The following is a 15806-nucleotide window of genomic DNA, read 5'->3' on the forward strand; positions in this document are numbered from 1 at the left end:
AATTCAATCAAGCAAAGAATACCTGCTGCTGTATGTGGACCTCTAGGTTGGCTAAAGGCACCTGGCTGCGACTAAAGGGGCAACTGCTGCAGTCTCTTTGTTCTAAGGCTCACTGTGCAAAGCTAGAAGCTACTTGCAGCCAAATTCTGGAGATGCAGTCATGCTTCAGTCTGGTGCTTCATTCAAATACAAAGCAAAACTATGTAAATTATTTACTGCTAAGCGCTGTGACAGCTATATTAGTGTACTTTTTACAATAAGATTGTGCCTCTGACTATTTGTGGTGTTGTTGTTTTCATTTAATCATCTGCACTATGGCTTTGAGTTTGGTGATTTTGTGCAGAATATTCTCATGGGGAGGGAAAATACCAGAATGAAGACATGCTTCTTCTTTGTCAAGAGATAAAAAAATATATATTTAAAATTTAATATCCATGAACAGCTCTCAAGAAAGAGTGAGTCACGCATTCCTAATTTTAGGCTTTTCTCCTTCATTAGTACCATTTAAATATTAATGCTGTTCTGAGGCTTCTTTATATGCATATCACATCACTAAACTATAATTATTCACTCAGCATTACACTAATTTCTACATTCGATTTTAGTGTACTTTCCCCCACTACTGGGAATATCATGAAGATAATCTTAGATATGAACAGCCTGATTTTCAAAGAGTCGATAAAGCACAATTCAAACTGAAGTAAATGAGATTTTTGTCAGTGGAGCAAAAAAAATACGTATCACACGCTGCTTAAAATGGTTGGTGGTTCCTCATTTCAGAACCCTAATTGTTTAAAATGCAAGCAATCGATCCCAGGTTTTGTTTTGCTGTAATATAACTAACATCAGGCCAATTTTCTACATGTGTGTGGCCTTTGCAAAAGCAATTCAACCTCTTGGGTAGAGTTTTGAAATAACTTTCCATGTTGATCAGGTAGATTTTAATCATTGCAACTCGAGCCTGTAAAAACAAGAGCATTGACATAGTTACATTAAATAGCACAAAATAGTCAACTGTTCACACATGGCCCAGTATATGAAACTCACCTGTGTGATTTCATTACTTGTGGCTGCTAAGAATGATTAGAATGATTCCCTAAAGCACTATACTTTGGGCCTGTTAATACAGAAATATACATGATACAGGTTAGTTGAGAAGTTTGTCATATCATCTCTGTCCATTTTTGTGAACAGGTCATAAGTTACATATGTACCACATATCACAGCATTATTTATTGTTTCAATTTATATACTGCCCTTCCCTGAGTTCATAGTACCAGTCATAGAACATGTTCAAGCACCTTTGAAGTCTTTCTTAACCCCTTATTTCTTTCTTAACCCCTTATCTGTCTGCGTATTTTGCTTCTTGGATGTGAGGGCAATCTGGCTGCGACATCTGTCACACCATTGATCGCTAGGGTTGATTCAGCTGATCTGGCTAGCTAGGCAGATGTCCCCTACCTCCCTCACCGCTCCATGTGCGCCCCTCCCGAAGCTGTGCACTCGATGGAAGAGGATGACCATCCCAGATAGGAGTGTACCGTTCTTTGGTCAAGGGTATACAATTTGACCTTCTGCTTCTTTCTCTAGAATTTATCGATCAGCTCTGATGCCATGGAGATGCTCCAGGTGCCACAGTCTTAAGTGTGGCACAGTCAAAAGGACTACACACTGCAGACAGTGTAGTGATGTCAAGGCTGTAGACCTTGCTATTTTAAAGATAAATGTCTTGAAAAATGTTTACATCAAATATTTGTGTCCAAGTCTATGAAGGGTTGTTTGACACTTTGGTGATGCTGATCAGCTGACTAGTTTTGGAGACCTTCACTGGAAAAGGACAGAAAACCCAAGTTTAAGGACATAATACATATGAATAGAATGCAGCGATGCGATCTTGAAGTTAGCAAAGGAGATCAATGTAATATAGAGCAGTCTTTCAAATTTAGTCCTTTGGCTAAAACTATGTGCTTTTATTCAGCTTTGAAAACATCACAGCACTGATCGGCACTGGTGGGCCTTCCATTTTTCTTGATTTCAATGGGCTTACTGGAGTAACTCTGCATAGAATTGCAGTTAATCTTTTATTTGTAAAACACTGAATCTAAAATACGGAAAGTACACATTAACCTTTACAAGTTACTGCTAATGCCTGGATCAAGATTTGTCCCTTATGTAAGAGTTATGTTTCAGTGGGTTTTCTTCTTGGTCTCATTTGTCAAAATAATAAATATTAACAAAATAGCTTTGGACCTTGAAAGATCAAAAGATACTCAGATGTAATCAACCATGACAGTTAAAAGAATTATTATGTAACTAATGCGCAATACTTTGATCTGTACTAAGTAAGCGACCTTTCTGGAAAAGGTGATTTAATATCTGGCTGGGGAAGTTCTACTCATCACAGTTAAGAAGAGATACCCCTCCAAAATAGCATGTTGAATATTACACTCCTATGAAATTCCAATGGAGTAGCCATGTTATTATGCTGAAGTCAAAATAGCAGAATCTTGTAGTCCTTTACAAATGTTCTCCAATATACAAAGTACTGCTTGAAACCCCTTACCAAAGATTTAAAAAAAAAAAAATCTTATGTGCATTGTATGGTGGACTACATTCACACTTCAGCAAAATTCTAACATATCTTGGTGTGGAAAAATTAGAAGTCTGCACAATGCATAATACTTGCCTGGCACATGCCTGGATTGTGAAGGGGCTCTTATTTCAAGCCCCAGAGGATGTTGACGTGCAAAACATACAAGCCCACTGTGTGTTTCTAATGTTTTTTGCAGATACACATGTGCTTTCTAATGTGTTTTGCAGATACACTGTGCTTTCTAATGTGTTTTGCAGATAACGAGTTTGTGTTCACAATGACACCTCAACTGGACTGGCCCAGTCTCAGGACGGTATTGGAGTGTAACCTTGTCCTAGTGATATATATGACTTTCAGTTGGTGAGGCCTGATGAAAATAGGCAAAGCCTTTGAAGTATGTAGCTCACCACATGCTCAGCTGTGTTCTTTCAACAAGCAATTATTGTATACAAATATATTACTAATTGCATACAAATATATAACTAATCATGTAATTGTGTCTAACACAGGTAGAGGTGCCAGCTCCTGGTTGGGAAATACCTGAGATTTGGAGGGGTAGATCCTGAGAAGGATTGGGATTGGGGATAGGAGCAGAATACAATGCTATAGAGTCTACTCTCCAAAGTGACCATTTTCTCCAGGTGAACTGATCTCTGTTGCCTGGAGATCAGTTGTAATAGCGGGAGATCTCTAGGTGCCACCTGGGGGTTGACAATCCTACAACAAAATACTTGCCACCAGATTTTTTTTTAAAGTATGCTGTATGTTGCATCTAGCCAAAATCTCATACAAACTGTGCAAAAATCATAAAAGCTAAGATAAGAAAAAAGCATGTGTTGTATTTGGCAATACTATATCTACAGTGGTATAGCCTTCTACAAAAGGCACAATGCCACATTTGGAAAAATAAGAACAATATTAACATTATTTTTCTGTCTGTAGTAGCAATAATCAATTTTGATGATATTCTCTTCCATATAAGATTTTACTACAAGGCACAACTCTTTGTGTGGCAACATTGGAGCTATTTTTCTTGCTTCCAGAATTTTTAGATGTTTGAAGTGTGGTGATTAATACTGATGAAGATACTTTAACTACTAGCATTGAAACAAATATTAACCTGGATCTCATCTTTGTTGATATTATTCTTCCAAATGATGTGGCGTTTATGACTTTATAAGTTGTACCACTGTAGGTGCTCCTAGAGCATCCACCCAATAGTTATGTCACTTCCAGGTTTGCATCAGAAACACTGTCACAGCATTGGCACAATGACACTTTAGTTTCCCCTGTTGTCTAGCATCTCCTGCCAGTTGCAAATGGCACACAGTGCCTGATTGGAACTTGGAACATAAGAACATAAGAGAAGCCATGTTGGATCAGGCCAATGGCGCATCCAGTCCAACACTCTGTGTCACACAGTGGCCAATATATACACACACACACACTGTGGCTAATAGCCACTGATGGACCTCTGCTCCATATTTTTATCTAACCCCCTCTTGAAGCTGGCTATGCTTGTACAAACTTGATGCAATGAGATAGAAGGCTCAGTTTGCTGGAAAATAACTGGTTTGAACATAGTGAGGCAGCAAACCAGCCATTTCCTCCCAGGTAACCAATGTTGCCAATCTCCAGGTGGAGTCTGAAAATATCCTGGTATCACAACTGAACTCCATACAATAGATCTCTCTCCCCCTGGAGAAAATAACTGCTTTGGAGGGTGGACTCTCTGGCATTATATTCAGCTGAGGCCTCTCCCCTCCCCAAACCCTGCCCTCCTCAAACTCCACCACAAAATTTCCAGGAATTTCTCAGCAACCTGAAACTGGCAGCCCTAGTCAGGACTGGGCCCAATGAGTTCTCCCTCAAAGGCCAAAAGAGGCTTGGAAAGTTTCTCCTCCCTCCACCTTTTACTGACAGAACCAAAATTGGTTGCCTAGCAACAGCTACTGCCTAGCAGCTTCCTCAGTGACTCAATCCTCATCTGTCCTGGGGCCAGCAGTGGGCAGGGGAGAGGAGTGCACCCCACCAATGGCACACGTTCTCTTGAGTGGCAGTAGATGGATGAATGGCTGATGTGGTACACTTCACGGGCCAATGGGAGGGCTGCCAGTACACTGGGATTTTATATGTATTAGATAACATTCTATATTAAGAGTGAAAGTCAGAAAACAAAATTTTTGTGACTTTCTCAAATTCAAAGAGATTATTTCTGAACCAGTAATATAATCTAACCATCACAGACATCCCATTTCCAAACTAGTTTTGCTTCCAGTAAGCAATCTGGACATGTATTAAAATTGTAAATTAAGAGATTGTAAATCTGGACATGTATTAAGTTTGTAAATTTTTAATGACAATTCACAACCCTAAAGAACATTCCTTATGCCCCTTAAAACTAATGTGAATCTGTTATAATCTATTGGTAATGATTTCTGTTTTATTCTCTGATCCTGAAGACTCAAATAGATTCAAATAGAATTAACATGTCAATAGAGCACTCCAGATATCAGTCCCAGATTTAGCCTGTGTGGGACAAAGAAGGAAATATTTTCATGCCACTTTGTCTATGAACTCTTTGTAAGTGGAACATCCAGAACAACCAAAATACTTATTTGAAATCCAACTTTTATCTTTGAACCAAATTGGGAGGCTTTGGGTTTTTCATCATCAGTGACAAAACAGGAATGTTTTGTTTCTGATGGGTAGAAATCAAATTTTACCTATACTACAGACAGCAAAAATGATGACCTCAGGACACTGAGCCACTGTATATCATAGAACAGTGTTCTTCTTTTATTAACTGAATGAGGTTTGTAAAGGAGCTGAAAAAAATCCAGAGCTCTGTTCACTTCTGAGAATCAAGCTTTAGAAATTAGTCTAGCTGTATAATAACAGAGGGCAAGTCATGCAAATGAGAATATGTCAGAGACAATTTTGCCTGGGCTGAAATCAAAGGAACATATAACAGTGTTGATGTTAATCATCACAAATCATGGGAGAAAAAGAGAGAGAAAGAGAGAGAGAGAGAAAGAGAGAGAGAGAGAAAGAGAGAGAGAGAGAAAGAGAGAAAGAGAGAGAGAGAGAAAGAGAGAGAGAGAAAGAGAGAGAGAGAAAGAGAGAGAGAAAGAGAGAGAGAAAGAGAAAGAGAAAGAGAGAGAAAGAGAGAAAGAGAGAAAGAGAGAAAGAGAGAAAGAGAGAGAGAAAGAGAGAAAGAGAGAAAGAGAGAGAGAAAGAAAGAGAGAAAGAGAGAAAGAGAGAAAGAGAGAAAGAGAGAAAGAGAGAAAGAAAGAAAGAGAGAAAGAGAGAAAGAGAGAAAGAGAGAAAGAGAGAAAGAGAGAAAGAGAGAAAGAGAGAAAGAAGAGAAAGAAAGAAAGAAAGAAAGAAAGAAAGAAAGAAAGAAAGAAAGAAAGAAAGAAAGAAAGAAAGAAAGAAAGAAAGAAAGAAAGAAAGAAAGAAAGATAGATCCAGAGGGTCCTTTTGATTGGGTGCTAAGGAAAAAATATTTAAACATGGTAAATGCAGGATGCTTGCAGTGTTATCTCTGATTTTAAAGCAGGCCTCTGTAGTTAATTGTGCCAGGAAGGAATAATATGGGTTAAGGTGATCTACAGTAAATCACAATTTTATTCAGGTAAAAAGGCTAAATTGAATTGGATTAGAAATTTTAAAAAAATAAATTAGGTGCATTTTAAGACCTGTTCTTTTATGGTTCTCATTTGTCTTACATGTTCTCTTGAAGTATAAAATATGTACAAGACAAGCAGGTTTGAAAGCACATGGATCATTCATGTACACATAACCCCAGCATCATTTTTCTGGGTCTGGACAAACTTTTAACACAGCCTCCTTCCTCCTAAGCATATGTATGCCTACATGCACACACACAAACATTCACACAAAAAGATCTCATATAGTTTAATCTCATGAGTTTTGAAAAAAGAATTCTAATTTGTTTCCAAAAAAGTTGGAAAATAGACCATATCATGGTGTTAGGTTTGCAGTTAAATAAGCCAGGTCTCCTCTTTGATGGGAAACCTCTCACCTTCCACTAGGGTTGCCAAGTCCAATTCAAAAAATATCTGGGGACTTTGGGGGTGGAGCCAGGAGACATTGGGGGCGGAGCCAGAAGCAAGGGTGTGACAAGCTCAACTGAACTCCAAAGGGAGTTCTGGCCATCACATTTAAAAGGACCACACATCTTTTAAATCCCTTCCCTCCATAGAAAATAATGAAGGATAGGGGCACCTTCTTTTGGGGCTCATAAAATTGGACCCCCTTGTCCAATATTTTTTAAACTTGGGGGGTATTTTGGGGAGAAGTGCTGGATGCTATGCTGCAAATTTGGTGTCTCTACCTCAAAAAACAGCCCCCCCGGAGCGCCAGATATCAGCGGATCAATTCTCCATTATTTCCCATGAGAATAAGTCTCCTTAAGGAATAATAGAGTTCCCTCCCCCCGCTTTCTCTCTCTCACTCACACACACACTTAACTGTCTCTGGTGCCTCCAAAACAAGGTCTGGAAAGAACAGGGGCTACGCTGCTCTCTTTTACACACACACACACTCACTTGTCTGAAATGAAAGCAAAACAAGGAGAGGCTGCACTCTGAAGAGGTCTGCTGTTGCTAACCCTTCCCCATGAAGTACTTCCTGCTCCAATTTAAAGGAACACACACATTTTAAAACCAGACCTGTTTGCAGGTCCTGCTGGAGATCTAGAGGTACATGGTGGCTGTGGGGGGGAGGGGCTTCTTCCACTGGCCAGCTGGCTGGGGGCAGGGGGAAGCCTGTAAAACCAGGGGATCCCCCGCTGGGACCTGGTGATTGCAAAGCCTACCTTCCACCAGTGGTCCCTTCTGCCATTCAGCTGGGTGGCTGGGGGAAACTGTTGAAGAAATGGGGGAAGCAATTGACATTGCTGTGAAGTGATAGCCCCAGAAATGACATCATAGCAATACACAACACTATATATAGCATTCTCTCCAAACTAGATGAACTATAGAGTTTTGGGTGAATACTAAAGTGCCGCCCCCTATATGATGAGAAAAGGCAAGCCTACTTGCACCAGGGCTAGGCCTTTTTGACCTGTACAGTACCCAATAAATGCAAGGTTCCATTAACATATGCCAAGGACCTAAGCTATGTCAGGTTTAAGAAGCCTCCCTACCATTACCAAAAATGAGCATTTAATAATTTTTAGTAATTGTGTTGTATTTTTAGGCACCTCATAATCTGAGGCCCTGTGGCTTAGCTGATACATCAAATCAGTGTTAAGTAAATGTTACCCATTTCTCCAAGGTTACTATCAGTAGCTATACATGACAAACTATGGCCAAATCGTAGAACTTGCACGGCTGCGATTGCAGCTACGTTGGGATTAAAGTTGAGGATGTGTAATTTCAATGCAAAAACATTCTTGTGACAATGTTCTGTCTAATTTCTTTCCCCCATCAGGGCTTTTTTTTGTAGAAAAAGCCCAGCAGGAACTCATTTGCATATTAGGCCACACCCCCTGATGCCAACCCAGCAGGAACTGCATTCCTGTGTGTTCCTGCTCAAAAAATGCCCTACCTCCTACTGAGCGAAGCAGTTCACATCCCGAGCAGAATACAACTGCTGTAATCTCAAAATAGGCAATGAGTAGTGCAAGACCCTGTGCAGTTCCAGGTTGCTGCTGATGAGCAGGACTTCCTGTGTTAAAGAGCAACCACTCACACACACCGCTTAGAGAGAATGCTGTTTTTTCAGTCCAGGTTCAGTACATGTTTTATTATAATCCACGATCAGTTAATTAAAAAAATCAACCTTGTGTGATACACATTAGATACATAAGCAGGTGTTCGATGAAGAATTCCTACAATTAATGGTAAAGTAAACCTATTAACATATTAAGCCAATTGTTTCCTTATTGAGCACACCAGCGCACAACATCTTGCAACCTTAAATATAGTTTCATTAAAACAGTCAGCAAGAAGAAGAGAAACATAAAAATCACTGGATTAGTGTAAGTATTTGGATGTAATTGGAGTTTTATACACATTCCAAATAACCTTATAAAATTGACACTATAGGACATGCTTGATTGTTTCTATCATACCAGACTGATAGGGACAGAAATGTTATGCATGTGGGCTACATCCGTATGATCTCCCTTCAAGAAGGACAGATGAGAGATTAAAACAGGCCGAGGTAAAAGCTCAACAGGTTCAGTACAGGTATACCAGGCAGTGGTGTGAGACCTGGTGGTAGAATTTGCTGGGATGCAGTCTCAGCACTGTGCTGCAAATGCCATTAGCCTTGCCATAGCAAGTGCTGGGCTGCCCACTGAGCAAGTGGTAAAATAATCATAGGTGTGCAGGATGAATTTCTAGTTATCCTTTCCAAGCTCATAGCCACTGATAACTCTATAATTTCTAAATTAATTTCATGTAGTTTTACAATATCTGTTTAGGATTCATCTATGAGTTTTTCAAAACACTGGTAGCAGTAGGTTTTTCTGGATGTAACCTCCTGATATTTTTGTACGGTTGCCATGTCCCCACCCCACCCAAACCACTGGTGGAGTAACTTTTGCAGCACAATCAGCAATGGAGTTCAAATTTCAATACAGATAATATCCAAATTAAAAGTTTATATACAGTTAAGAAACTCCTAGATGGTATTATCAATGTGTCCTTTTTACATGTACTTGTGCCTTAGTTTAGTAACATACACATACAATATAACTGAACTTCGAATTGCATAGCAAGATGTAAAAAAACGGGCCTTGCTTTGGTTAATGTTTTTTAAAGTTGCCATATATTTGCAGTAAGAAGCCTTGAATCTGAAGGAAGCCACCGGATGTGTATGAATGTATCTTTGGGTCACATCTCTTCCAGTGAGGAGCTATTAAGTATGCTTTTAGATTATCTTAATTCTTAGTGATATTTCTCTTCTGATATCTGTCCTTTAGTGACAATATCCACATGTGCCGGGGAAGGAAGGAAGGGTCCTCCATGCTTTTTAGTAATATAAGTAGTATAATAGTATAAAACATCCTTGGCCTTTCTGAGACTATCTGGTTATAGCGGCAAACTACATCCCCTAGAGAAGATTATTTTTCCATAAAAGAAACATATTCTTTCTTACTTTCAGATACTACCTACGTAATTAACTATGAAATGAGAAAGATATTGGCTGTTGGTTTACTGTAATAAACTTTTTATAAACCCATTTGAAGGAAAGAGGAATGGCAAACCTTGCCAATGAGCCCTGAAGTCATTTTGCAAGCAATACCATTCTCCCCTTAAGCATCTCTGAAGGGTCTCTCTACAGGGCAACTCCCCAGGCATGCTGTATGAGGACTGTGGCTGCCTCCTCTGGGAGAGTTATGCCAAATTGATTGTCCTGATTAGCATACCAGGCTGATTGATGGGATTTTTTACCCTTCTTTTCTCCCCTCCATGGACCCAAAGCTGCTTCCTAAAAATACCAAAATGCAATTTCAACAAACAAAATGAAGTTTATATTTTTAAAAGCAGCAGCAGCAACAACAACAACAATGGAGAGAATAAAGTTTAAATAGCATATCCCTTACCAAAGTTACTAGGCAAGCTAGCCCAAACACAGATGAGCATCTGATTGCCTTGGACACTGACTTTTGACTAGCAGTGTGGTGCAGTGGTTAGTATGCCAGATGAGGATCGGCAAGACCCATTTTCAAATGGGGAACCTTGGTTGCTGGGCCACTCATGCTCTCCCTGCCTACTCTACCTCACAGGGTTGTTGTGAGGATAAAAGAAATTTATTTTATGTATTTATTACCTTAGTTTTCTATCCCACCCTCTCAGCAAGTGGACTCAGGGCAGCTAACATTCAATCAAAGCACAATTTAAAATTATAATTTAAAACAATACAATGAACAGTTAAAAGACATTTCATGGTGCTACTCAAAGTCCAATATAAGCATGATCAGGTCTTTTTTGAGCAGGAACGCACAGGAACACAGTTTCGGCTGGCTTGGCGTCAGGGGGTCTGGTCTACTACGCAAATGAGTTCCTGCTGGGTGGGATCATAACTTTCTTTCATCTGACAGTGATCTTGTGGTAGACATAATGCCTCATAAATGATGTCACTCAGCAGTCTAGAGTGACAGTCCTCTCCATTAGATATTAAAGCCCTGTTGAAATAATTCAGTTTTACAGGCCCTGCGGAATTGGGAGAGAGCAAGGGAAAATGCATACCACTCTGAACTCATTGGAAGGACAGGATAAAACCGTACCAAGTAAGTAATGAATAACAGGGTGTGAGCCACAGGCCTAAAGCCCTTTGGTTCTTGCCCTTCAGCTAATGCCAAAGGGTAATATCAGGCTTGAAAGGTTCCTGCAAAAACAGATGGGGCATAGGCCTCAGACATAGTCATAGGTCTCAATCACCTAGCTAGAAGTTCCAGCTTCCATCCTGTTTACTGGTCAATGTTAGTTGTACTGCAATATCCTGAATTATTTGGCAGTGTTCTTACCTATATCATTGTGTATATAGCTGTGTTAGAGGGGATTGGATAAAAGTATTATTAGCCACAGTATATTATTGGAACTGTCTGGGGCAGTGATGCTCTGTATTCTTGGTGTTTGTGGGGGGGTGCAAAGTGGAAAGGCTTCTAGACTAGGCTTGCCAATTCCCAGGTCCCAGCGGGGGTTCTTCCGCTTTCCCAGGCTCCTTCCCGCCCCCAGTCAGCTGGCTGGTGGGGGGAAGCCCTGCCCCCAGAGGACCATGTGCATTTCCCCCTCTGGAGGCTTCAGTCTCCGATTGAAAGGCTTCCTCTTGGGATGGTGTGTCTGTGTTACTTTGAGGAAGTTGGCAGCAACTCGTGAGTAGAGAGGCCAATCCCTTGCTTAAGAGTCTCCAGAAACGGGGTGGAGTGGGGTGAGGGAAAAGTCTGCTGAGCACTTCATTATTCCCTATGCTGAGATCGATTCTCATAGGGTATAATGGGGAATTGATCTGGAGGTTTTGGGGGCCCTTGGAGTTCAATTATGCTTGTCACACTCTTGTTCCTGACTCTGCCCCCAATGTCTCCTGGCTCCACCCCCAAAGTCCTCAGATATTTCTTGAATTGGACTTGGCACCCCTATTCTAGACCCACTTGTGAAGCTCCTGATAGCACTTGGTTTTTTGTTTTGTTTTTTGGCCACTGTGTTACACAGAGTGCTGGACTGGATGGGCCATTGCCTGGTCCAACATGGCTTCTCTTATGTAAATATGAGCCAATTGCTATCGTGCTCTTCTTTTATGCATTTGTTTTTATATTTCAGAATGAGGCAGACATGTTTTCATTGACTCCAGTTAAAAACATAGCAGTGGTTGAAACTGTTAGAAAACACTGAAATACATTTCTGGGAGAAAGAACCAGGGAGGGAGGAACAAATCACAGAAAGTTGCACATGCAAAAAAATCCTATCTGCAATCCAAACAAAGGCTGATGCATCCATAATTCATTGCCAAAGACATGTTTTTAAAAATTCTTTGAACTTGTTTTTCAGCAGTCTTTTTCATTATGCCAAACTAAAACAGTGTGCAGCTTTATGTTGTTTTCTAATACATTATTTTACCCCCCCCCCAAAAAACCCCCACTCATATTTTTTCAGCAGGCCTGCTATCTGCCTATTTTCTATTTTGCAGCCATATATAATCTGTAGAATTTACCATTGCAATAATCGTCTCTGTTATATGCAGCCCTCACTACTAATTGCAACATTTTCTCAATCAAGATTATTGTACTGGCCCTGGTGACATTGTAAGCCAAATTGCCCTCAAACGAGGTTGGGGAATAGGTGGGCAACTCTGGCTCAAAGGGCTCTAGAATCTATGTATACAGGATTCTACTTCCAGAAATTCTTACTAAATCGACCAAGGACACTAATTAAGTAAAATAATTATGCTTTTATTACAGAAAACTATAGAACACACATACAAGGTAATGGATACATACAACACACATACAGACCTAATAAAAATAGAGAGACATATACGGAGGTAACACAAGGATGGACAAACAGGGTGATAATTACCGATCGTTGTCTTCGAGGAAGCCTCCAATGGTGACAAATGAGGGAGATGGGGGAAGGGACCCTCAACTGATCAGGTATCGGGAGCGTATCTAAACAGCAGGTTTGGGGTACTGTCAGATGCACACATGCAGAATGTTGGGCCAGAGGTTATAAAATCTACCTTGACCCCTAAGGAGGTAGGAGGTTCTGGGGCAGATGACAAGTGGTCAGATGGTACATGATGCTGACCCACATGGTGCATTACCTCAGAAAAGGGGAGGCTCCGAAGTGACCCTAGGGGCTGGACTTGTGTGGTGGGCCGTGGCCAGTCTATTCTGGATACCTGATTGGATGCCCATATCCAGCCAATGAGCAGACCTGGCCCTGGTTACCTGAATGGGTTTCCAGGTAACAATGGGCAGGGGGAGGCTCCAGTGTGACAGTTGAGGGGATTAAAACAAACTATACAAACTTATCTAAAAGTGACAATAGGTAGCCGAACTGATAACTAAGGTGACACCTGAGCTATACAATTACTATGGCTCTGAGTGAAGCTGTTGTTCTTCTTTACTCCTCTGCTGGCACCATCCTTTGTCTTGGGTTCTGTTGGACAAAAGCTTAGGCAGCCTGGCAGGATCCATGCCTAAGATAAGCTTGATAGCCTTATGCAGAAGTTGAAGCAGCAGTTGGATACGCGAGTCTCTTACTTTGCTGTAATGGAGTCAGGAAAACAAGATGGATTCTGGTGGTGTTAGCCTTTGGTTCATAGAAACAGGCTGGAAACTGTTTGCCTGTACAGTTCATGGCGGCGTGGCTTCTTCCACTGAAATGGCCGAGATTGTGCATGCAAAGAGCAGCTGGAAGCTCATCTGTAGTTCTGGCTAACACCCATCCAGAGATGTAGAATGCTGCTGCAAAGCTGAGGCTTATAGTATCCACATAAGCCTTAGAAACCGTGGGCAAAGTCCACTTCTTAGAGCAGATGTGTGCGAGTCAAAACTCCAGGTACCCTGGCAACCATACTGGTGATCATAATGTCCATGTGTATGAAAAGTAGGGGGCTTTTTCTTACAACATACGACATTTCCTGTGCTTGAACTATGGTGATATTTGGCACAGAAAAGAGAATTCCAGCTGCCTTCTGTCTAGGAATTGATTCACTCATGCTTAGCTTTCACCATAACCCAGCACCAGGTCTTTTCACTAGTGCAACACAAGGATGCCAACCTCCAAGTTATTCTCTTGGAATGACAACTGATCTCCAGACTACAGAAATCAGTTCCCTTAGAAGAAATAGCAGCATTGGAAAGTGGGCTCTGTGGCATCATATCCCTATCTCCGCCCTCCCAAAAAAATCTATCCTCCCTCAGGGATCATCTCCTAGAGACTCCCAAATGTCTAGGAATTGCCCAAGCCAGAGGTGGCAACCCTACAATAATTTTCATTTTTATTTCAGATATTTCATATGCCTCCCAAGTTCTTCCATCCCATCTCGCCAGAAGAAGAGTAGGTTTTTATAGCTCTCATTTCTCTACTCTAAGGAGTCTCAAAGCAGCTTACAATTTCCTTTCCTTTCCCCACAACAGGCATCTTATGAGGTAGGTAGGGCTGAGAGAGTTCTGACAGAACTGTGACCAGGGCTGGCTCTGCCACTAGGCAAACTAGGCAATCGCCTGGGGCGCTGGCCTTCTGGGTGCGCCAGATTGGGTGTCCTCACATGACTTTAGTGACCTGGATTATCTAGGTCAGGGAGCAAGCTCAAATTTTGTGCTTTTCGTTTTCCCCACAATTCATCTATTTTTGGAAATTGGTTATCAGTGCGTTGAGGAGGGGCGTGCCAGAAGTTAGCCTTACCTAGGGTGCCAGATAGCCTAGGGCTGGCCCTGACTGGACCAGCCTAAGGTCACCCAGCAAACTTCATGAATCAAACCTGGTTCTCTGACTGGAGTCCATTGCTCTTAATCACTATGCCATGCTGGTTCTCAGTACCTGCCATATTTATTTATTTTATGATTTATATCCCGCCCTTCCCAGCAAGTGGCTCAGGGCGGCTCACAACATAGAATCTCACATAAATAAGATTTAAGCATATAAATAGTTAAAATAATTAATACATTCAAAACATTTAAACCATTTAAAACATTAAGGACAGCAGAAATCTAGTAAAACCACACTTGGTTTCTTGTGCCAGCTAGTTATAGGCCAGCCGGAAGAGGGTTGTCTTACAGGCCCTGCGGAACTGAGCAAAGTCCCACAGGGCCCTCACTTCTTCCGGCAGCTGGTTCCACCAGGAAGGGGCCATAACAGAAAAGGCCCGGTCCCTGGTAGATTTTAAACGGGCTTCTTTTGGGAAGCTGGGAAGCCGCTTTTCAAAGCGTGCACAGGAAACCACACAATCCTCAGTGGTGCCTCTGTTCTCCTATGTCCTTCATATACTACAGTGAGAGCCATATCAGCTACATTTTAAAAGCAGATGTAAATGAGTTGTTTGTAACCATCTGTCCACATCTTAGTAGGCTGGGTCTCCTGGGAAAGTAGGTTCTGTAGGATCACAACATAAAAGGACTTGATCCAAATTTTAATCAGTCTAACCCTTTGGAAAAGTGTTTGTGATGGAGATAGCAAGATACTTTCTTATTAGTTCCAGCTGGTACGGACTGGCAAAATAAGGATAGGAAGAAGATGGTACCTTTTTGATGAAATCCTTTGCTCTGGTTAAAAAAAAAAAAGTTCAAATTACACTTGAATTAATTATGATAAATGTATTAGGTCTGTGCTTTCTTGATGCCACTCAGAGTGCCCTAGGATGGAAACTATTAAAGCTCATCAACCAACCAGTGCATTTCTGGAGAGTGCTCCGAGGTGACTGGGTAGGGATATGATAAGGGACAGTATCATGTGATGATGTCACTTCTAGGGAAAACCCAGAAGTGATGGCAATAGCTCTAGGAATCATTGGAATCTCTACCATTATTGCTTCCAAGTTTTCCCAAGAAGTTATGTTAACATGTTTGTGACACTGGTGAGGGTTTTGTGTGTGTGTGATTTATTTATTTATTTTTTATTTATCTAAGATTTATATCCCGCCCTTCCCACTAGGTGGCTCAGGGCGGCTTACAACATGTAAAACTAACATAAAATATAAAATTAAGCATTAAAATTAACATTTCATAATTTAT

The 15806-nt window shown here is 41.0% G+C and overlaps 1 long non-coding RNA gene across 1 annotated transcript in view; it reads right to left on the reverse strand.

The window, feature by feature from the left end:
• Window positions 1–391: 391 nt before the first annotated feature.
• Window positions 392–15806, reverse strand: part of LOC132573393 (uncharacterized) — a 41470-nt gene continuing 26055 nt past the window's right edge. The window contains exons 3-4 of the long non-coding RNA XR_009555535.1: window positions 1048–1117; window positions 392–961 (exon numbers count right to left, since the gene is read on the reverse strand). This is a non-coding gene — a long non-coding RNA (uncharacterized LOC132573393). The remainder of the gene's footprint in view (window positions 962–1047; window positions 1118–15806) is intronic.

This window comes from Heteronotia binoei, chromosome 6 (genome assembly GCF_032191835.1).
Source record: "Heteronotia binoei isolate CCM8104 ecotype False Entrance Well chromosome 6, APGP_CSIRO_Hbin_v1, whole genome shotgun sequence".
Classification (NCBI taxonomy): Eukaryota; Metazoa; Chordata; class Lepidosauria; order Squamata; family Gekkonidae; genus Heteronotia; species Heteronotia binoei.